Here is a 21,909-nt window from a genome sequence, read left to right as displayed (position 1 = left end):
AAACAGAGGGTATCCATACAAAATGGATTATGTGCCGAAGGTATCTCGCTTCCACTATTTCACAAACCGAAATAGGGGCTGAAGTGATAGTACAATGGTCCAATGACATGAGTTCAATCCCCAGCTACTTCATATGGTCTCTTGAGCCCTGCAAGGACTGATAGCTCAGCACAGAACCAGGAGTAAACCCTGAGCATTTCGGGGTGTGGCCCCACAACAACAACAAAAACAGAAACAAAGTACAGTCAACTAAGCTGCTTTACCACTTTAAGACAAGATAAGATCTTGAGGGCAAGCACCTCTCCACTCAAACACGTGTGTGTGTGTGTGTGGTTCCTTCCAACAACAGGAGCAATGATTTACGACTCACACTCAAGGAAAATGGAAGCAACTGTGTGTGGGAAAAAAACTCATATCTTGATAGGAGTTTGGGCTGATAAGTGTTAGTATTTGTCAACGGTCATAAGAAGTACACCTAGGATTTGTGCACTTCATTGTGAGATATTGACTTAACAGAAAAAAGAGCGCTATAAACAAATATTGAATTCTAGTTAGTGACACATGTGCTTAAGTATTTGGAGCAAAGGATACTGAGGTCTAAAATTTACTCTGAGATGCGTCAGCATGAAAAGTTTGATAGACCAAGGGAAGTGTGAGTGAAAGCGGGGCTGGGAGATACTGGCACAGAGGGCAGGAGCACATGCTTCACCTCAGGCAGTCTGTGTTCAATCCCCAGCACTGCATGGTACCCTGAGCACCTCTGGGAGTGACCCAGAGCAGTGAGAAGGGATAGTCCCAATGCAAGAGCAAACCAAAACAAGAGAAAGAGAGAGAGAGAGAGAGTAAAATATTAGTGAAGTTCTAGGGGGTGAAGTGGAGGCTGTAATATTCTTTTATTTTTCTGAATGTTCATTCAGTTTTGTAATAAATGGGAGAAATATCTATCAGGCGCCTATGAAATATACAGGATATAAGTAAACTAATGAAACGGCGTAGGTTTCAGATGTCAAAGAAATCTGGGCGGGAGTGATACTACAGTGGGTAAGGCTTTGCGCTTGGCCTGACTTGGGTTTAATCCCAAGCACCTGAGATGGTCTTCCGAACACCACCTGGAGTGATTCCTGAGTGCAGAGCTAGGTCTGAGCACTGCCAGGATCACAAAAAAACAAAAACAAAAATACAACCTGGAAAGAAATCTGAGTTTAAAACTATGTAATCTTGGGCAGGGAGATAGCTCACAGGGCTAGTCTGCATGCTTTGCATGCCAGAGTCCTGGGTTCAATCACTGGCACTGCATGGTCTCCTGATCATCTCTGGCAGTGCAGCCCCTCAGTACTGCTGGGTATGGCCACAAAACCAAATAAATCAAAAGCTATGCAATCTTGGACAAATTACTAAGGTCCCTGGTGTTTCTGTTTCTGCATCTGTAAAATGGAGATAATAACTGTAACTAACACATAAGGCATGGGAATTAAATATGTACATAAACTGATCATGTAATGTCTAGCCCAGAGGAACCTCTTGAGAATGGTACTGTGGAGCCAGAGAAATAGTACAGGGGGTTAAGTGCTTGCCATGCATGCAGCCATCTCAAGTTCAACCCCCAACACCATATTTGGCCACAAGCACTGCCAGGAGTGATTCCTGAGCACAAAGTCAGGAGTAAGTAAGCAAGCCCTGAGCACAGCCAGGTATAGGCTCCTAACTGAAAAATAAGAATAAGAGTGGCCAGAGCGATAGTAGGGCATTTGCCTTGCATGTGGCCAACCCGGGTTCCATCCCCGACCTCCCATATGGTCCCCCAGCACCGCTTGGAGTGATTTCTGAGTGTAGAGCCAGGAATAACCCCTGAGCATTGCTGGGTGTCACCCAAAAAGCAATATATATATATATATGTAATAAGAATGGTACCTAGAGTCAACAATAGAGCACATGCCTCCAATGCCTGAGTTTGATGCCACAAAAACAAACAAAAAAACTAGTATTTTGCATTAGCAGAGTACATTATTTCCATCTACAGGAGATTGTAGAGTAGATGGTAAAGTACACAGATGACTACGAGCACAAGAGAAACGAATTAGGACATAAAATCTTTCCTTGATGGGGGCTACCTCCCATGGGTGCCAAAGGAAAGGCATTTGATACTGGGGACCAAATCCTGGGCCTCACATAATGCAAGGCATGTACTCCACCCATTGAATCACATCCCTTGTCCAATATATAAAATCTTAATGCTTAAAAAATGCCTTAATATTAAACTAAGTCCAGAGAAGTGAAGGCAACCAAGTAACCACGTGAAGGCTGAGCTGGATCCCACTGGCTCCAGTCCAGAACCCCTTGGCTACTGCCAAGGGCTTACCCTGGCAATTCATATACACAGAAATAAGAATGGCCAACAGAAATGAATAGATAATCAGCATCAGTAGTATTCACGGATGTACTATTCTGTTTCACATAGCAGCGTAGTCAAATAAACTATCAGAAGCAATAACATCAATCGAGGATGGGAAGAAATGGGTATGCCTGTTGGTATAAGGAAAGCAAGTTGATGATAGTAAAGAAAATATTTAAATAAGCATAATATCTCTGTAGCCAATTCCACTTATAGTACATGTAGAGGTATCGTCACATAATTAGCATGGCTAATTTACTTTGTAGCACTGTCAGTGATGGCAAAAAAAAAAAATCTGTCAATATAAATGCCCGTCATGAGGGAAATAACTAAACCATACAATTAGGCAGGTTTCATGAAGATGAGGTAGATTTGTTTAGACTGACTAAATTATACTGCTAAATGAAAAAGATCAAGTTGTAGAATACTATGTAACTTTTACTAAAAGTTTTAACTATGTATATGTGCACATATACATATGATGTATAATATCTGCACATAAATAGAACAACTAGCATACTCTGGGGGAAAGGGCTTTTACAAGGGTTAAAGCCAACTTGTATTTTATCTATATTGTTTTAGTCTCTTTTGGGGAGGGAGGTTGAGGGGGCACACCCAGTGGTGCTCAGGAGTTACTCCTAACTCTGCACTTAAGAATCACGCCTGCCAGGCTCAGAGGACACGATATCAGATGCCAGGACCAAACCTGGGTCAGCCTCCTGCAAGGCAAGCACTCAACCTGCTGTTCTTCAGCCTGTTTTAGCTCTTTACAAGAAGAGTATTTACCTAGTAGGTGTGTACACATACTGTATTTAACTTTAGGAACTTCAAGTAGTAGGAAGATGTACAATTTTTATTCTACTTTCTACATGTTGTTTCCTATACAAAATACTTTTAGGGTTTGGAGAGATAGTACAGCAGACAGGGCACTTGCCTAGTTAGTACGCAATTAACCTGGGTTGATTCCTGGCACCGAATATGGTTCCCCACAGCCCACTAGGGGTGATCCCTGAGTGCAGAGCCAGGAGGAAGCCCTGGGCAATGGCCCCGAAACAAAAGCGAATATTTATACAATGTATATAAAACTATATTCACTGAACATTAAAATATGAATATACATAATACTATTTTTAGTAGTCAAAAAGTTACAAGAAAGTTAGTTTTTAGAGGTTTGCTGGGTGGAGTAAGGCAAAGAGGTAACATTGTAGCTTTCTCTCAAGTAATACTTCTGAGGGGCTGAATGTTTCATGGGCATGTTACTTTTGCCATTAAGTAAATTTTAAATAAAGCGTCTGGGGGCGGGAGAAACAGTTCAAAGGAGAGCATGTACTTTGCATATAGAAAACCAGATAGCTAGATTCCTCTCTGGCACATCGTATGATCCACATCGTATGATCCAGCTAGACAAGTCAACAGTCTAGCTGCACATCAAGAAGGAGCCAGAGCCCTGGGCACCAACGCGTGTGGCCCCCTCTTTAAAAAAAGGGGGGGGGGTGAAGAAAAGAAAAGCGGGTAGAGCGATCCCTAGAGTCACCTCCAGCACCAAAAAAAAAAAAAAAGGAAGAGAAGCAAAGCTTAACCAAATAAGTAAGCAATTCTTTTTAACATTAAAGAGTTTGCCACCTCACGTCTTTCAAATGTTTCAGGGACTTGAGGGACTGGGCTAAAATAGATCTCACTGGTGTCTTGTGGCTTTAAGCGGGACAGATTTAAGTGGGTCACCCTGCCGTTGGCAAAGCAGAAACCCCAGGAAGTGGAAACTATAACGTTAGAATCCCAAGACAAGGGCGCCCAGACTTTGGCCGCTGTGGACGGGTACTTAAAAGGGCTCGTCCCCCTCACCCCACCCGCAGACCACACTCATAAATAAATACAAAGGAAATACTTTCCCCAGAGAGCCAGCCTCTCTCCCTCGGCCTCTGACCTCCCGGGGCGGCCGTTTCCTCCGGCCCGGGGGCCTGGAGCTGCTCGCCGGCCGCCCGCCGACTGCGCACGCGGGCGCGGGCTGCGCGGCACCTGGCCCGGCGGGTCCCCAGCCCCCGCGGGCGGGCTGCCCGCCGCCGCCGCCGCGCCTCTCCCCGGCCGGCAGCGCCGAGCTCCGCAGCGCCGCGTGACTCACGGCCTGCTCGGGGCTTATCGGGCTCCAGGTGCGCTCGCCCGCCCGGGCTGCGCTTCTCACATGACCTCGGCGGCCCGCCCGGCCCAGCCGGCTCCCGGGGCCCGCCGGCCGCGCGCGGGGAGCCGGCGGCCCTCGCCCCCGGCAGGCAGCAGGGCCGGCTCAGCCGCAGCCCCGCGGCACCTCCCGCGGCGATGCCGGCTCCTCCGGAACGCGGTGATCCCGCGGGCCACGAGGGGAAAGGAGAGCGGGAGAGGCGCCAGCACTCTGCCCCCGGTGGGCCGGTGCGGGGCGAAGGCGCTCAACTCCGCCAATACTCTCCGCACCGCACCGCGCCGCGCCACCCCCACATTCTTTGTGACCTTGAGCAAGTCCCTCCCCTCTGAGGCCTCAACTATAAAATCTCCAGGGGCCGGGGAGTCCCGACTTGGCGGAGGCCCTGGTCTTTGCGGAAAGAGCTATTCAGCTCAGGCTCAGGCTCAGGCGGCAGGTTCCAATTCCGCTCCACCGAGCCGCGTGACCTTGGGCCCCTCGGCATCTCTGGATACTGGAGAACCATAAAAATAATCCCCTGTAAGTGACAATAAAGTACCTGGCAGAGGCAAAGAGTCCTGGGCCCTGTAAAATCGTCAGTCCACAATTGAAACAGCTGCCTGTGTAAACGACTGGAAATGTCAAGGAATTGGAGCTGATTTACTATGCACAATTCCCACTTCCACAGAATGGGAGGAGGGGGATTGGGGAGGTGTGTGTGTGTGGGGGGGGGGGGGGGTTCAGGTTTGTTCTCCTATCCCCTCCCAATTTTCCTCTACTACCCAATCCCACCTCTAAGGACCTCAGAAAGTGGTGATGGGGAAGAGTGCAAATCTCAAGGCACCCCAGGGGCTGGGCCCAAAGCAGAACTTAAAGGCGCCATCACCACCATCCCCTCTAAAAATTTAGAGGGACGGCCCGAGTGATAGTACAGTAGGTAGGGCGCTTGCCTTGCATACTGCAAACCAGGGTTCCATCCCCAGCATCCCCTATAGTGCCCTTCAAGCATTGCAGGAGTGATTCCTGAGTGCATAGCCAGAAGTAAGCCCTAAGGATCTCTATGGTGGCCCCAAAACCGAAACCAAAAAAAAAACCTCAAAAAAAAACCCCACTATGTATTGGGCCTTCCCACCCCCTCTGACCTTCAAACTACCTCAGGCTGGAGCCTCTCAGTTTTTTCCCCCACACCCAGGAGAGGCCTGGGAGAAGGCTTGGGGCTGGCCCATGGCCAACAACAGGACTCCGCTCACTTGGATACTCTGGTCCCTCCTATGGTGTCCACTCCGGGTGTGGGACCTCACCCAGCTCCTTTGGAGGTTGGGAATATCCCAAGTCCAGGGCAAGGTTTCCTGAGTTCCAGCAACTAACTGCTTCACAGCCCAAGTAGCACTGTAGCACTGTCCTCCTCCTACTGTTCATTGATTTGCTCAAGCGGGCACCAGTAACGTCTCCATTGTGAAACTTGTTGTTACTGTTTTTGGCATATCGAATACACCACGGGGAGCTTGCCAGGCTCTGCTATGCGGGCGGGATACTCTCGTAGCTTGCCAGGCTCTCCAAGAGGGACAGGAATTGAACTCTGGTCGGCCTCATGCAAGACAAATGCCCTACCTGCTGTGCTATCGCTCCAGTTCACAGCCCAAGTAGGGGGCATTATCCCTTTCAGACCAGCCCCACTTCTACTCCACCCACCACCTTTAAATCCCTGCCTCTGGGGGGATCCTGGAGCTTTCAGGCCCAACTTTACTGAAACATCCTTGCCTGAGAGAGTAGCATCAAGCGGGGACCTCTGAAGAGGGCTGGAGTCAAGACAGGCCCGATGCAAGTGAGGGTTCTGAGGAGAGCCAGGGCCCTGAGGAAGCTCTCAGGCACACATCCTGGCACCTGAGCCATGTCAGAGAGTAAACAAAATGGATCCTCGGCTGCCAGGGACCAGGTCCTCCAATGTTCAAAGTTCAAAGCTACTAAAGGAAGTGACCACCAGCATTCTATCCCTCCCACGCCCCCTCTCCACCGCACCTTCCACCCTTAGCCTCCTCCCCATACACAATAGCTTTCCCTATTGGTCTTCCTGTAATTGAGGCCCCAACCCAGTGTGCCCAAGACCAAATGGACATGTACACCTCCACCCAAGGCTATATATAACCAGTCATGTCCAGGAGGACGTTTCCTGGAAAGTCCTCATCACAAAAGGACAGAGGGGAAGCTGAGGAGATGGCAGGCCATTGAAAAAGAGCCAGTGAGGTCAGCCAGGAAGTCAGAGCGCTTAGGAGAGTGACTTTCAATATCCCCAAATAGAAAGCACCCCGAAAAAAATGGGTGGGGAACATTAGGCAAGCCTGGGCCCACTGTCATGACAACAGGATTCCAACGTGCCCAAGAAAAGGGCTCCACGCCCCGCACATAGATCTTGCACCTCCAGATTCAAAGTCTTACCTTTTTTTTTTTTTTGGTGTTTGGGCCAAACCCGGCAATGCTTAAGGCTTACTCCTAACTCTGCAGCGCTCAGGGATCACTCCTCACAGCACCCAGGGAACCTGGATTCAAACCTGGGTTGACCACATGTAAGGCAAGTGCCCTACCTGCTGAACTACCTCTTCAGCCTATCAATGATTGCTAAGGTAATTGTGCTCTTAGTCATCTGGGTGATTTCCCTGCACAGGCCAGTACACTTGTACACACCCTCTCACACTCACACATTCACAGACTCTTACACACACACACACACACACACACTTTCTTTCTCTCTCTCATTCTCTCTCAAACACACACACTCTTATTCTCATACATTCACATACTCACACTCACTCCCAACCCATACACAAGACACTCTTACATACACTCTCACATACATACACTCATGCTCACACTCACATGCACACTCAGTTCACTCTCCAATGGGAGGAAGGGTACTGAGGGCTGAGTACTTACAAGGTTTCCTCACCCTAGACATGCCAGAAACCACAAAACACAAACTGGTCTCTGCAAACCAGCATAAGCCATTGCCAAATGTGAAGGAGGCAGGGACCCCCATTCCATAATTTCAGGAGACTGATGGCAGGAAATCCCTAAGTGCAGAGTCCCTCCAGGAAGCATCCTCCCTGGCCCACACAAACAGCAACACACGGGTAAACACATGCCCAGTGACCAGACAAATGGCCACTCCGCTAAAACCTGGCTGCTCTCTCCACCTTCACCCCACTCCCCAGCCAGCTTGCGGCTCTGAAACTAATCAGCAGGACACAGGTGCCTTGCAACAGGGTGACACCCTCGCCCCCATCACACACACAACAAAGCCCCAATGCGTGGTGTGGCCCCGTAGGCCTTATCAGTCAGGAATAGGACCCACTTACCATGTAGCTGGCACCCCAAACCTACCCCACACAGGGGTGGAAGGCAGCTGACGGGCCCACCTCTCCTTCCCATTGGTGAAACAACTGGCATGACAGGTTGGTAGGGCGGGGCGTCAGGGCGGTCCCTGGCAGAGGCCTGGGGCAGACTGTCCGACCTTCCCACACACACCCCACCCTGGGCAGGGCAAGGTGAGGTGAGCCGCCAGCCACAGGGGGCACCTGCAAGCTCCAGTCCCCAACGCCGCCCATCCCCCCATCTTCTGTCCAGAGGGAGGGCGCGGGGAAGCGGGGTCTCCATTGTTTTCCCAGCTGTCTAGCAGCTGCTCCTCCGAGAGGAGCCCGCTGTCCGCCTGGCCAGGAGTGGGTGAAGGCCGCGGGGAGGATAAAGAGCCGGTGGAGGTGCTCGCCCTCCCCGCCGCCTTCTCAGCGCCTCGCTCGATCGTTCTCTTTAGGAGCCTGGGCCTGGCCCCAGAAGCCCCCCACCATCCCCGGTCCCCGGGGCTGCACCCCCATCCCGCAGCTCCGGGCCACCTGGGCTCTCCCCAGCCCCTGGTCTCCCTCCTCCGCGCCCCCCCAACCCCCCACTAAACTGAAAGCCACCGGCACCCGGTCCTGTCTCCCCGCGTCGTCCGAGGTGCAAAGAGACGGGAGCGCCCCCTCGGCTCTCCCGGCCGGCCCCCACTCCCGGGCGCCGAGCTCCGCGCACCGCCGGGGACCGGAGCCAGGAGTCCGGGCCGCTGCTTCCAGGGGACGGGGAGGAGGAGGAGCCGGCGGGCCCCGCCACCCGCGCGCCCGCCCGGCCCGCGCCCGGCCCGCCGCCCCACCGGGCCCGGCCCGCCACCGAACGGCCGTCCCCGCCGCCCCGCACTCACCCGCCGCGGGAGCCCGCCCGCCAGGCAGCAGACGCCGAGACGCGGCATCCAGCGGCCCCGGCCCGGTCGGGGCTGGAGCGCAGCGCGGCGCAGCGCAGCGCCGCCCCCCGCGGCCGCGCGAGCCGAGCCGAAAGGGAGCTCCCTGCTGGCGGCTCGGGGAATGAACGCCCGCCCGCCTTCCTGGCAGCGCCTGGGCGCGCCTCCAGACGGGCCGCGCGGGCACTGGGAACCCCCGAGTCCTCAGGGGCCGAGTCCGAAAGGCTCTGGCCCGAGGTCCGGGTTGCCGCGGGCACAGCAGGAGGCTGCGTTGCTGCACTGTGTGTTACACAATGCGCTAAGCGCACTGAGTTTGGCGAGCACCCGGGTAAGGTCTCGGGGAAAGCGGAAGACAGGTTCTGACCATCGGCGGGCACTCACTCTGCGGATTGTGCCCGAGAAGGTGCCCCCACCCCAGGCAGTGCTAAGCAGAGGAAGCAACTGAGTCGTGCTGGCCACCGCTTTCCCCGTGCTTCTGGAAATGCACACTCAGGGCTCCAGGTGGAGCCAGGTGGGTGGAGAGGAACCGACTGCCACATCCGCGGGGCACTGAAGGATGTTCTCCCCAGAGTGACCACAGGCTTCTGGGGGCTTGGTTTGAGACCAAGGCTACCTGAGGGTGTCAGCCAGGACCCAAGGCACCCTGCTAGCCGTAAGTGGCATTTACTTCCTGAAGGAGTGAAACAGAGGGGCACAGCCTTCCCAGCACTTTCGGGGCTGAGGTTTGTTCCTGGACGGGTTCTGCAAATATCAAGTGGGCCACTCTACATGGTGGGGGGAAAAAACTTAGCTTTCCGGAGAGAGGCCAGAGGGATCTGGAAACCAAGCATCTAAGACAGGTGTTTCGTCTTACGTCTGGGAGAATGAGGGACAGATGGTCACTTCTTCAGACCATGTCTCTTCTGGTTTGGGGTACCACGGAATGTGGAAGAAACTAAGTGAGATGGAGAGGTAAGAGTGTATAGCAGACTAAGGCAGCTGCCTGCAAGAGATGGACCAAACAGGCACTTCCCCAGGTGACAGATCAGGGAAGGTCTAAACTGAGAGCTAAGAGCAGAGAAATCCTGAGGAATGGACCACAGCTAGAGTGTACTTTGGATAAAGGAGCAGCAAACAAACCAAACTCAATGAACTTCTGGAGGGCTTGCTGCATGGTCAGTGCAGCCCCGGGAACTCTGGGGGACACAGAGAACTCAGGAGAGTCTCTCTCCAGGGACTATACATGGTGGGGGGGGCAGGGGAGTGGGCTTGCTCGTGTCCCTTGCATGGTGAAATAGGCCTATGATTGGTATAGGTGCCTTTGGTAGAAGGAGTTGAACAGAGCTGCTCTGAGAAAATATTTGATTGGAGTGTGGGGTGGTTGGGGGGGGGCGGGGCACAGCTACCTGAAGATACTTAGGGCTTACTTCTGACTCTGCCCCTGAGGAGACATCTGAGTGAAACTTGCAGGCTACAAGAAACAATGACAATCGCTATTCCTTCTTGAACACCTACTATGTGCCTATCTTCATTTCTCACACCAAACCTATAGGGGAGACATTTATTGTCACAGAAACTGTGTGAACAGAGTGATAGCATGGGGTAGTACAGCTGACAGGGCACTTGCCTAGCACACAGACGACCTGGGTTCAATCCCCGCATCCCATATGGTTCCCTGAGCCCCACCAGGAGTGATCCTTGAGTGCAGAGTCAGGAATAAGTTAAGCCCTGAGCACCATCTGGTGTGCTCTAAAAACAAACAAAAGACACTGACAGCATGCACTCTGTCTACTCCTGTCCCCCCCATCTCCCCCGCCCCCATCTTTTGGGGCTATACCCAAAGATGCTCAGGGGTTACTCCTGGCTCTGCACTCAGGAATCACTCCTGGCGGTGTTTGGGGATTGAACGAAGGTTGGCTGTGAGCAAGGCAAATGCCCCTCCTGTTGTACTATTGTTCGCCTCCTCTTTTTGAATTTTTATTATTTTTAACTGTTTTTTATTTTAAAAATTTTTAATAGTGAAACATCATGAAGTACAGTTGCAGACTTTTTGAGCCACACCTGGTGCTCAGGCACTAATCCTGACTGTGCTTAGGAGTGACCCCTGGTGGTGCTTGGGGAACATACATGGTGTCAGGGATTCAAAGCAGGTTCTTCCTGAACGGCATGTGCCTGGCCTCCTGTATCTCTCCTACTCCTGCGAATGTGAACTCTGGAATCAGGTTCTTGGGTTCAAATCCTAGCTCTTTCTAGTACTTGCAGTATTACTCAAGGTGGAGTTAAGTTTTTCAACAAGTGATGCTGGAAAAATTGGACATCCACAGGCTGAAAAGAAAAAGAAAATCTGGGCAGGGAATGTGACTCGGTGGTAGAAGCATGCTTCGAATGTGGAGGACCAATTTCGGCAGTACAAAGAATTTTTTTAAATGTTTAAAAGATTTGGGGCTGGAGTGATAGCACAGCAGGTAGGGCATTTGCCGTGTATGCACCTGATCTGGGTTCAATTCCCAGCATCCCGTATGATCCCCTGAGCACTCCCAGGGGTAATTCCTGAGTGCAGAGCCAGGAATAACCCCTGTGCATTACCAGTGTGACCCAAAAAGAAAAAAAAAGTTTAAAAGATCTATGTAGAGGTTTCGTCTGTTTGGTGTGTGTGTGTGTGTGTGTGTGTATGTTTGGCAGGGAGCCACACCCTATGATGTTCAGGGTTCATTCTTGGCTTTGGACTCAGGAATCACTCCTTGAAGTGCTTGGGGAATCATAAGGGATGCTAGCAATTGAATCTCAGCCGGCTGTATACAAGGCAAGTTCCCCTGTACTATCTCTCTGGCCCTACAGCTTCTTTTAGGATTCCCCCCCCCCCCAGTTTTATTTTATTTTTATAAAGTTGTTCACAATAATTTATTACATTCAATATTTCAACACCAATCCCACCACCATAATTTTTTTAGGTTTGGTTTTGTTCAGGGATTTCACAGCAGTACTTAGGGATGACTCCAGGCATGGTAATCAGGGGATTCTGTCAGCACCGCTCAAGGAACCATGTGCTGCCAGGGATGGAGCTGAGTCTCCTGCATGCAAAACATGTTCTCCAGTTCTTTGAGCCATCTTCCCAGCCACTGTACCCAAATCTTATACACTTTATAGCAATTAAAAGCAATCAGAGACCTAAATGTAAAACAAAAAACCAACAAGCCACTAGAAGAAAACACAACGATAAATCTAGGTGACTTGAGGTATGGTGAGAAATTCTGAAATACAACATCAAAGACTTTTTTCATTAAAAAAAATTAGGAATTTTGGGGCTGGAGCAATAGCACAACAGGTAGGGCGTTTGCCTTGCACGCGGCCGACCCGGGGTTCAATTCCCAGCATCCCATATGGTCCCCTGAGCACCACTAGGGGTAATTCCTAAGCGCAGAGCCAGGAGTAATCCCTGTGCATCGCCATGTGTGACCCAAAAAGAAAAAAAAATTTAGGAATTTCATTGGGTGGTAGTGGGGGAATTACAAGGCAATTTAGACTGTAAAAAATTCTCAAGAAAGGAAATGAAACATTGAGTAAATGGAGAAAATAACAGAATTTTAAAATAAAATAATGTGTTGATTTGTTTATCAAAGGCACATCTAGATACAAAAAAATAATAATTTAGGGGCTGGAGAGATAGTATAACAGGTAGAACACTTGCTTTGTATGCGGCCTTTAGAGGTTCAATCTCTAGCACTTCATGTGTTCCACTGAGCCCCTGGCCTGGAGTGGTCTTGGAGCACAGGGCCAGGAGGAAGCCCTGAACACCAATGGCTGTGGCCCAAAAATCTAAAAATCAAACAAAAATAACTGATAAGCTAGATTTTACTAAAAAATTCTGCTCTTGACCACAACACCCAAAAGGAGAGAGAGAACACAAGGGATCGCCCTGCCAGAGAGGCAGGGTGGGATGGGAGGGATGGGGGTGGGAGGGATATTATCCATGGTGGTGGAAAATGGGCACTGGTGGAGGGATGGGTATTTGATCATTGTATAATCTAAACCCAAGCACAAAAAATTGTAAATCTACAACTGTACCTCATGGTGTTTAAAACAAAAAAATTCCGGAATTTCAAAATCATGTGGCCCTACTGCAGCCACGCGACATCATGTTATTCATAACCAGAAATAGAACACAAATTGTCTACTGTTGCCTTTTCAGCAGATCTGAGTGTTGGGGTAAAATCTCAAATAATAATAGTGGGTTTGGTGTCAAAATATTGAAGGTGATAAAAGTAGAGAGAGAGTAATGTGGAAATCATCTGCCCCACAGGTAGGGGGAGTGTGTGGGATGGGGGCATACTGGGGTTTTTGGTAGTGGAGAATGGGCACTGGTGAAGGTATGGGTGTTTCATTGTATGACCGAGACTTAGACCCGAAAGCTTTGTAACTGCTCTCACGGTGATTCAATAAATAAAAGTATAGGGCTGGAGCGATAGCACAGCGGTAGGGCGTTTGCCTTGTACGCAGCCAACATGGCCGACCCAAGTTCGATTCCTCCACCCCTCTCGAAGAGCCCGGCAAGCTACCGAGAGTATCTCACCCGCACAGCAGAGCCTGGCAAGCTCCCCATGACATATTCGATATGCCAAACACAGTAACAACAAAGTCTCCAATGGAGACGTTACTGGGCCTGCTCGAGCAAAATTATAAAAAAAAAAAAATTCTGCTCTTGGGCCAAAGAGATAGTATGGGAGTTAAGGCCCTTGACTTGCATATGGCTGACCAGATTTTTATATCACATTAAACCACTCAAGTCCCTGCAGTCATCCCTGGGAGTGACCCCTGAGCAAAGAATGAGGAGTAACCCTGAGCATTGCTGGGTTTTGCCCAAAAACCTAACCAAAACAAAACAAAAAAAAACTTATACTCTGGAAAAGAGAATATTTAGTAAATGAGAAGACAACTTACAATTGGAAGAAACATTTAAGAATGATACAAGTTATTTAAAGTAAAAATAAAAATAAAAAAAGTAAATTAAAGAGCTCAGGGCTGGAGAGATAGTACAGAGGGTATGGCGCTTGCCTGGCACACACCCAACCTGGGATGGATCCCTGGAACCCCTTAGGTCCCCCAGCACCACCAGGAGTGATCCTGAACACAGAGCCAGGGTGGGCTCAGAGCATGGCTGGATGTGGTGTGAGCCAGAATCTAAAACAGTAAAATAAAACATACCTCTTCCTTTGAAAAGTGTTGATTAACATTTCAATATACAAAATACGAAAAGGATAATGCCCAGTAGATAGTAAGATTGTCACAGCTGTTCACTCTATTAGTTTCATCTTGTTTGACTCCCAGGTACAGAAAATTGAGCAGTCAGACTGTGGCTTGCACACAGCCTGCGGCGACAGGGTCAAGTATCAAGACCCAAAGTCCGTGTTTTTTGCCCACACTGTGGCAGTGTAGGGAAATTATGAATAGGCATATTAACAACTATGTTTGGGTGGTTTTGTGTGTGTGGGGGGGCGGGGATGATATGGCCTCACATCTAGGGCTCTCTTAGGAGAGTACATGGCGTGCCAAGAGCTCTGCTGGCCCGAGCCAGGGACCCGTTTCAGAGCTCGGGCAAGACTGAAAGGCCCTCTAACTAACTCTGGCACACAGCTACTTGAGTTTTTTGATTTTTCTTCCCAAATGCCAGAATAATCTCTGACCTGGCATTAAGTAAAAGGAAAGCAACTTTCCCTACCCTCACAGAAAACTGTTAACAGCAGTGACCACACACAGTAGCCCAAACCCCTTGGAAAGGCCAGTTCTTCTTAGATAATACTTTCTATGTTTCATGACACACCCAGCTGTGCTCAGGACTTACTTCCAACTGACCTGAAAGATCACACCTCATAGTGCTTGGGGGATCATATGAGGTGCTGGGGATCACACCAGGACCTTCTGGGTGCAAGACAAGCTTTTTTTTTTTCTTTTTGGGTCACACCCTGTGATGCACAGGTTTTACTGCTGGTTCATGCACTCAGGAATTACTCCTGTCCGTGCTCGGGGGACCATATAGGATGCTGGGAATTGAACCTGGGTCGGGCTGCGTTCAAGGCAAATGCCCTACCCGCTGTGCTATCACTCCAGCCCCAAGACAAGCTCTTTAACCCCTGTACTATCTCTCCAATCTTGCAGAAGATTTTTTTGATTTTGATTTTATTTTTTTGTTTATTTGCTCGAGCAGGCCCAGTAACGTCTCTATTGTGAGACTTGTTGTTACTGAGCCATACCCAGCAGTACTCAGGGCTTACTCCTGACTCAGTGCTCAGAGATCACTCCTGGCAGTGCTGGGGAATATATGTGGTGCTTGGGAGGGAACCCAGGTTGGCTGTATGCTTGACAAATGCCCTACCCCCTGTACGATTTCTTTAGTACCACCAAAAGATTTTTTCTTTTATTTTTTAATGAATCAAAAAAATTTTCTAATGAATCACTGTGAGTTAGACTTACAAACTTTGTCTTACTTTTCAGTCATACAATGATCAAGTACCCATCCCTCCACCAGTACCCATTCTCCACCACCAATGATCCCAGTATCCCTCCCGCCACAACCTCCCCATCCCCCCACCCCACCCTGCCTCTGTGGCAGGGCATTCCTTTTGCTCTCTCCTTTTGGGTGTTGTGGTTTGCAATGTAGATATTGAGTAGTCATCGTGTTCGGTCTATAGTCTACTTTCAGCTCACATCTCCCATCCTGAGTGGGCCCTCCACGCACCCTTTACTTGGTGGTCCCTTTTCTATCTGAGCTGCTTTTCCCTCAGCATGTGAGGTCGGCTTCCAAGCCTTGGAGCAATCATCCTGACCACCATAAGGTTCTTAAGCTCCTAAAATTATCTGACTTTGAGAAAGCTGGTAATAATGAGGAAAAGAGCCCCTGCCCACATTTCAAACAGGCTCACTTCAAGCAGACTAGCACAGAGAGTAGGGCCTGTCGAGGGGCAGCTAAGTCTGGGAGACATAACACAACCATGAATGCATTTGGGATGTCCTTGAGGTGGCCAGTCTTGCATTATAACCTTAGTAGCCTGGAAGCATTTGCCAAATGTACTCATGTCTTTGAGGTGGTCCAGACCCTGCTTTGCAAAATAGCATGCTTTGGAATTTCTGCTTCTGTACTCTCCTGCCAGCTGCCTGCAAATGTCTCAACCCCTAACAGATTTCTTTAAAACGGAGCTCTGGCCTTGTTCTGAACCCTGTACTGGAGTACAAGCTCACTGGGTCCACAAGGGTAATATATCAGCATTTTCCCACTTCTCAAGGCACGTAGCTTGGTTTTTGACTGGCTATTGGTGGGAATTTCTGTAATAGTAATAATGAAAACCACTGGCATCAATTGAGTTCTTGCCATCGCTCGCATGCTATGCTAACCCTTTAATGGACATTGTCTTATTTATTCTCACAATCACCCTATTAGGAAATGCTGTTATTATTCCCACTTTACAGATGAGAAACTAGATTTAGGAGGACGGACTGATTTGCCCCAGGCCACATGGCTAATAAAGGCAGAGCCTGGAACACTGAACTCAGCTGCTGTCCGGTGTCTTGTGCATGAATGCCAGGGCCACACAGACTGACAGCACAGCTGTGAGCAATTTCCTTAGCCCCCCCTAAGACTTAATTTCCTCATCTATAAAATGGGGTTATAAGCATACTTCCTTCTTCAGGGTGCAAAAGAACAAAATAAGCAATTTTATTTAAAGCGATTAGCTCATGGTTAGGAAGAAAGCCAAATGACTGAGTATACACTTTGCAAGTGGAAGCCCCAGGTTCAATTCCCAGCTCTGTAGGATTCCCCCAAGCTCCTCAGGAAATGATCCCTGAACACTCAGCCAGGAGTACCATGAACATTTCTGGGTGGGCCCAAAAGCCAAAAAAAATAAAAATGAAACAATTAATCCCAGTACTTGATACATAGTAGGTTGTTAGCAAATTCGTTCATTTCTCTACTCTCATTTCCTCATGTCTAAAATGAATGATGAGAATGAGAGAATTAGTACAGGAATTAAGACACTTGCCTTGTTCATAGCCAGCCCCAGTTAAATCCCTGACAGGGCATATGGTCTGTCTTGAAGGTTGCTTCCAGGCTACTAAGGTTAAGGTTACCTTCAAGAGTGATCCCTGAGCACAGAAACCGTAATAAATCCTGAGCACTTCTGGCTGTGGCCCCCCCAGAAAACTTTCACCTGCTTTAAGGAATTCCCCCTTGGCGGGGTTGAGAGATAGATAATACAACAGGCAAGGTAATTGCCTTGCAGGCAGCCAACCTAGATGTGGTTCTCAGCACCCTCTAAGGTCCCCTGCGCACCATCAGTAATGATTCCTGAGCACAGAGCTATAAGTAAGCCCTGAGCACAACTGAGTAGGATCATCCTGCACGCCCCCACCCCCGCCATGGAAAGTAATATAATTCATACCGATGTCAGAATTACTGTAAGTATTAGAGGAATGGCCCAGGTAAAGCTACAACTCTCCAATCAGGATACCAGATAAACAAGACTGTTCTCCAGAACACTCCCAGAATTGTGAATGTGCCTGAAAGCATGTGCAGCTGAGAAGAGGAAAACACACCTTAAATACTGTTCCTCAAAATGCACTCATTTGCTGAAGTGCCTTTATTCCTCTGCATGAAAATTTGGAGAATGCTCTTTAGGAATCTTGAAGTTAAATTCTTAAAGGAGGGTACCTGATGAAGAGCACTTCAAAACAAAGAAGCATGTCTCTAAAATGACCTTTGTTTTCTTTTTGGGTTACACCATCGATGCTCAGGGTTCTTCTGGCTCTGCACTCAAGAATTACTCCTGGCAGTGCTTGAGGGACCATATGGGATGCCGGGGATTGAACCCTAGTTGACTGCATGCAAGGCAAATGCCCTCCCTGCTTGTCTATCAGTCCGACCCCAACTAAACCCCATTTAAAAATTCCAATTTTTAAAAAGGGAATCTTTGGGGCGGGGGGCGAGAGCAATAGTACAGTGGGTCAGGCACTTGTCTTGCATGCAACCAACCCAGATTTGGTCTCCAGCACTCCACAGGGTCCTCCCAAGTCCATCAGGAGTAAGCCCTGAGCACAGTTTCGTGTGGTCCCAATAAACAAAATAAATATGGGTTTACTTTTAAAACTTTAAACGTGTACAAAACGGAGCAAAATAATTTAATAAACTCCCAACTGTCCATCACACAGCTGGATAAGTTGATCGCTATCAACTCACAGAAATCTTGTTTCAGCGAAGAGTCCTTCCTACCAGTATAATTTTGAAACACATCGCAGCTATCACATAATTTCATCTGAAAAATACTCAGTGAGGGGCCAGAAAGATAGTACAGGAGTTAAGGTGTCTGCCTCGTATACAACTAACCACAGTTTGATATCCTCACCTCTACACAATGGGGGAACTCCCAAATCTCAGCCACCGACCTCACTCCAGGTGGCCAAGTGGGTGATACCACACCTCATGTGGTTGGGGCAGTGGATGAGACTGAATCCAGTTGCAGCCTGGATGCAATTGGGGGCTTATTTTTCATTTTGTTCTCTCTCTCCATCTTTCTTTCTTAGTGGGGAGGGTCACATAGCTGTGTTTGGGAATGAAAGTAGGATCTGGAAAACGATATGGGGACTGAGGGAAGGAACAGGTCCAGGAGACCAGGAAGATCTTCGTTGGGACTCACTTCACTTCTTAATCACTTAACTTCCCGTTAGTCGTCGATTTGCTCGAGCGGGCGCCAGTAACGTCTCCATTTGTCCCTGTCGCGTGCTAGTGTAGCCCAATGGCATCTGTTCGCTCCGGGAACATGAAGGGCCTCAAACCGATCGTTCATGATCTTGACGAAGAAGTCTGACCATCTGGTAGGTGGGCGGCCACGCGGTCTTTTGACATCCCGTGGAATCCAATCAGTAACAGCTCTAGTCTTTAAATCTCATTACGTGACCAGCCCATCTGATTTTCGACACCTTGGCAAATGAGACAGCGTCCCTGATCCTTGATCGTCGACGGATGTCAGAACTCCGGATTCGTTCCCTCATTTGAGTGAAACGTGATATTCCAAGCATAGCTCTTTCTATTCTTCTTTGGGAGACCTGAATAGCGTTCTCATCTTGTTTGCGTAGGGCCCAGGTCTCTGAGGCATATGTTAATGCAGGAAGAACAGTGGAATCAAAGAGATGTGCCCGGAGCCGGAGGTTCTTCGTCCTCTTAGCTATTTCTTCGACGTTCTTGAAGGCGTTCCAAGCCGCTCTCTTCCTCCTGCGCAGCTTGGGTGCCAGGTCATTTGTCATGTTGACCTCTCGACCTAGGTACACATAGCTGTTGCATTCGGAGATGGTCGTACCATTGAGAGCGAATGGGGCGTCAGGAACAAGGCTGTTTCTCATAAACATTGTCTTCGTAAGATTCAGCTGTAGTCCTACCTTTCCACACTCACGGTCAAAGTCGGCCAGCATTTGTGCCGCTTGGCTGATGTTTGGTGTTATTAAAACAATGTCATCAGCAAAGCGGAGGTGGTGTAGTTGCCGACCATCTATCTTCACTCCCATTCCTTCCCATTCCAGTCGTCGCATGATGTTCTCGAGGGTGGCACTGAAGAGTTTCGGTGAAATGGTATCACCCTGCCGCACCCCTCTCTTGACATCAACGATCACTTCTTTGTAGAATGGTGAGATCCTGGTAGTGAATCCACAATAGAGCTCACGGAGGATCCTGATGTATTGGGCTTGAATGCCCTGATTGGCTAGGGCTTCAATGACCGCTTCCGTCTCAACAGAATCAAAGGCCTTCTTTAAATCAATGAACGTTAGACAGAGCGGCATCTTGAACTCCCGAGAAACCTCAATGAGCTTGGTTATCGTGTGGATATGGTCGATGGTGCTGAATCCTTTGCGGAACCCTGCTTGCTCGCATGGTTGTCCTTCATCTAATGTTCTGCCAATCCTATTCAGGATGACTCGAGTGAACAACTTGTAGATGACAGACAATAGGCAGATCGGGTGATTTTAATGCCAAGATAGGACCGAGAAGATCAGCTGAAGAACTTCACATCGGGACCCATGGCCTAGAATGGAACGAACAGGGTGAGAGACTGTCAGAGTTCATCATGTCGACCAAGACCATCCATGGTAACTCACAGTTCCAGAAGGCAGAATCTAAACGATGGACATGGGAGTCTCCCGGTGGACGATTCCACAACGAAATAGACCACATCATATTCAATCGACGGTTTTGCCTGACTGATGTCGCTGTTGTCCCAAAATTTCGAACGGGATCGAACCACCGTCTCCTTCGTGCAAAATTCTACTTCACAGAGCGGGGAGAAAGGGCTGCAAAGTTCAAAGAGAGAACTCCCAGAATGACCACCAACTGGGAACTCTTTGGTACTATTGCGGCAACATGGGAAGATGCCATTGTTGACAACATTGACGAGGAATACGATCGACTGGTTCAGCACCTCCATGAATGTGCGAGGAATGCCAAGAGAGAGATAGCCACAAAAAGTCGCCTATCTTCGAAAACTCTTGAGCTAATTCGCCAGCGTGGTTTGGCGCATGCCTCAGGCAACCGCAAGCTAACGTCCGAGCTTGCAAAGCAGTGCAGAGATGCGATCAAGGAAGACCTCAAAGAGAGAAGAGCAGAAGTACTGGTAGATGCGGCAGAAGCCGGGAAAAGTATTCGTAAGGCCCGCCTGTCCTTCGCCAACTATAAGAGCAAGATGACTGCCCTCCGACGTCCTGATGGATCCATCACATCCTCCAGAACGGCAATGGAGAAGATTATCCATGACTTATACTCAAATCTCTTCGATAGCCATGTCCACTTGCCAACATACCAAATTCCACAGGATGGGTATGTTGTTCCCAACGTTCTCCCCTCCGAAATCCGACACGCCATTTCGTTGGTAAAGAAACAAACAGCACCCGGCCCAGACAAGGTCAGACCTGAACACCTGAAGAACCTGCCGTCGTACTCATCAATACACTGGCTCGGCTCTTCACTCGCTACCTGTCTGAATGCAAGGTTCCGTCCCAATGGAAAACCAGCAGGACCGTACTACTGTTCAAGAAGGGAGACATCCATGACATTGTCAACTATCGTTGGGACTCATCTATCAACAATTATGGGAGTCAGTGTGTGAGGCATTGACAATTGACTTCACTTTCGTGGGGAGAAGCAAGCAGGCCTGATTCTTCTTATTTTTATTTTTATTTTTTGGCTTTTTAAAATCACATCTAGCAATGCTCAGGAGTTACTCCTGGTTCTGGAATTACTCCTGGCATTGCTCAGGAGACCATATGGGATGCCAGGGATTGAACCCAGATTGGCCATGTACAAGGCAAATGACCTGACCTCCTGTGCTATCACTCCAGCCCCACTATATTCTTTTTTAAATCATTTATTTTAGGGGCTGGAGAAATAGTATAGTAAGGGGCTTGTCTTGCATGTGGCCAACATGGATTTGATTCCCCAGCATCACACAATTTCCCTGAACCTGTCTGGAGTGATCCCTGAATGCAGAGCCATGTGCCCCAAATTCAATAAATAAATATATATTAAATTTTAAATATGTTTATTGTTGGAGGTATACAACCCCATGGGTGCTGGGGAAAATATGTGGTTCTGGAGATCAAACCAGGGTTGGCTGCATGGGAGACAAAGGTCTTAATCTCTGCACTATCTCTCTGGCCCCCCGAGCCTCAATCTTCTTCACTGCATTGTACTAGGTCCGTTGAGGACCTTCTTGCAGGGTTGACCCCTCCTACTCCATACCACCCCCCTCAGGACCCAGCAGGAGAGTGATGGCAACAGCAGGGTTTTTTTCTGGCAATGTCCAGGTGAATCTCTGGTGGGCTGCTCCTCTGAGCTGGTCACCTGTTCTCCCGAGGCAGGAAGCCTGAGGAGTGCTATGGACTTAAAGGCAGGAGGACCCCTAGAGTCAGTCCTGCCTCATCCAGGTGGAGCAAGGGAGGATGAGGGTCTTGCTGAGGATGGCAGCAGTGGGGGGATACATCCAAGAGGGCAAAGACCCATCCTGGGCACTGGAGTTGCAGGTGCATGAGGAAGCAGCACACCCCCATGGTGAACTAAAACTCAGGAAGATCTTCTCTGTGGCCCTAGACAAGAGC

The 21,909-nt window shown here is 49.1% G+C and overlaps 1 protein-coding gene across 4 annotated transcripts in view; it reads right to left on the bottom strand.

Moving 5' to 3' along the window:
* The window catches only part of MYO18A (myosin XVIIIA), a 103,772-nt gene extending 94,888 nt beyond the window's left edge, over positions 1-8,884 (bottom strand). For 2 of the 4 annotated variants that reach the window (XM_056127979.1, XM_056127982.1), the window contains exon 1: positions 4,512-4,526. The gene's annotated coding sequence lies outside the window, so the exon portion shown is untranslated. Of the gene's footprint in view, positions 1-4,511; positions 4,527-8,766 lie in introns of those variants that run through there. The other 2 variants (XM_056127980.1, XM_056127981.1) reach the window with 2 other exon arrangements.
* Positions 8,885-21,909: the final 13,025 nt, after the last annotated feature.

The sequence above is a fragment of the Sorex fumeus genome, unplaced genomic scaffold, assembly GCF_029834395.1.
Source record: "Sorex fumeus unplaced genomic scaffold, SorFum_2.1 ptg000063l, whole genome shotgun sequence".
Lineage (NCBI taxonomy): Eukaryota > Metazoa > Chordata > Mammalia > Eulipotyphla > Soricidae > Sorex > Sorex fumeus.
Note: the sequence above shows the minus strand (reverse complement) of the source record. Positions and strands in the feature narration are given on the sequence as shown.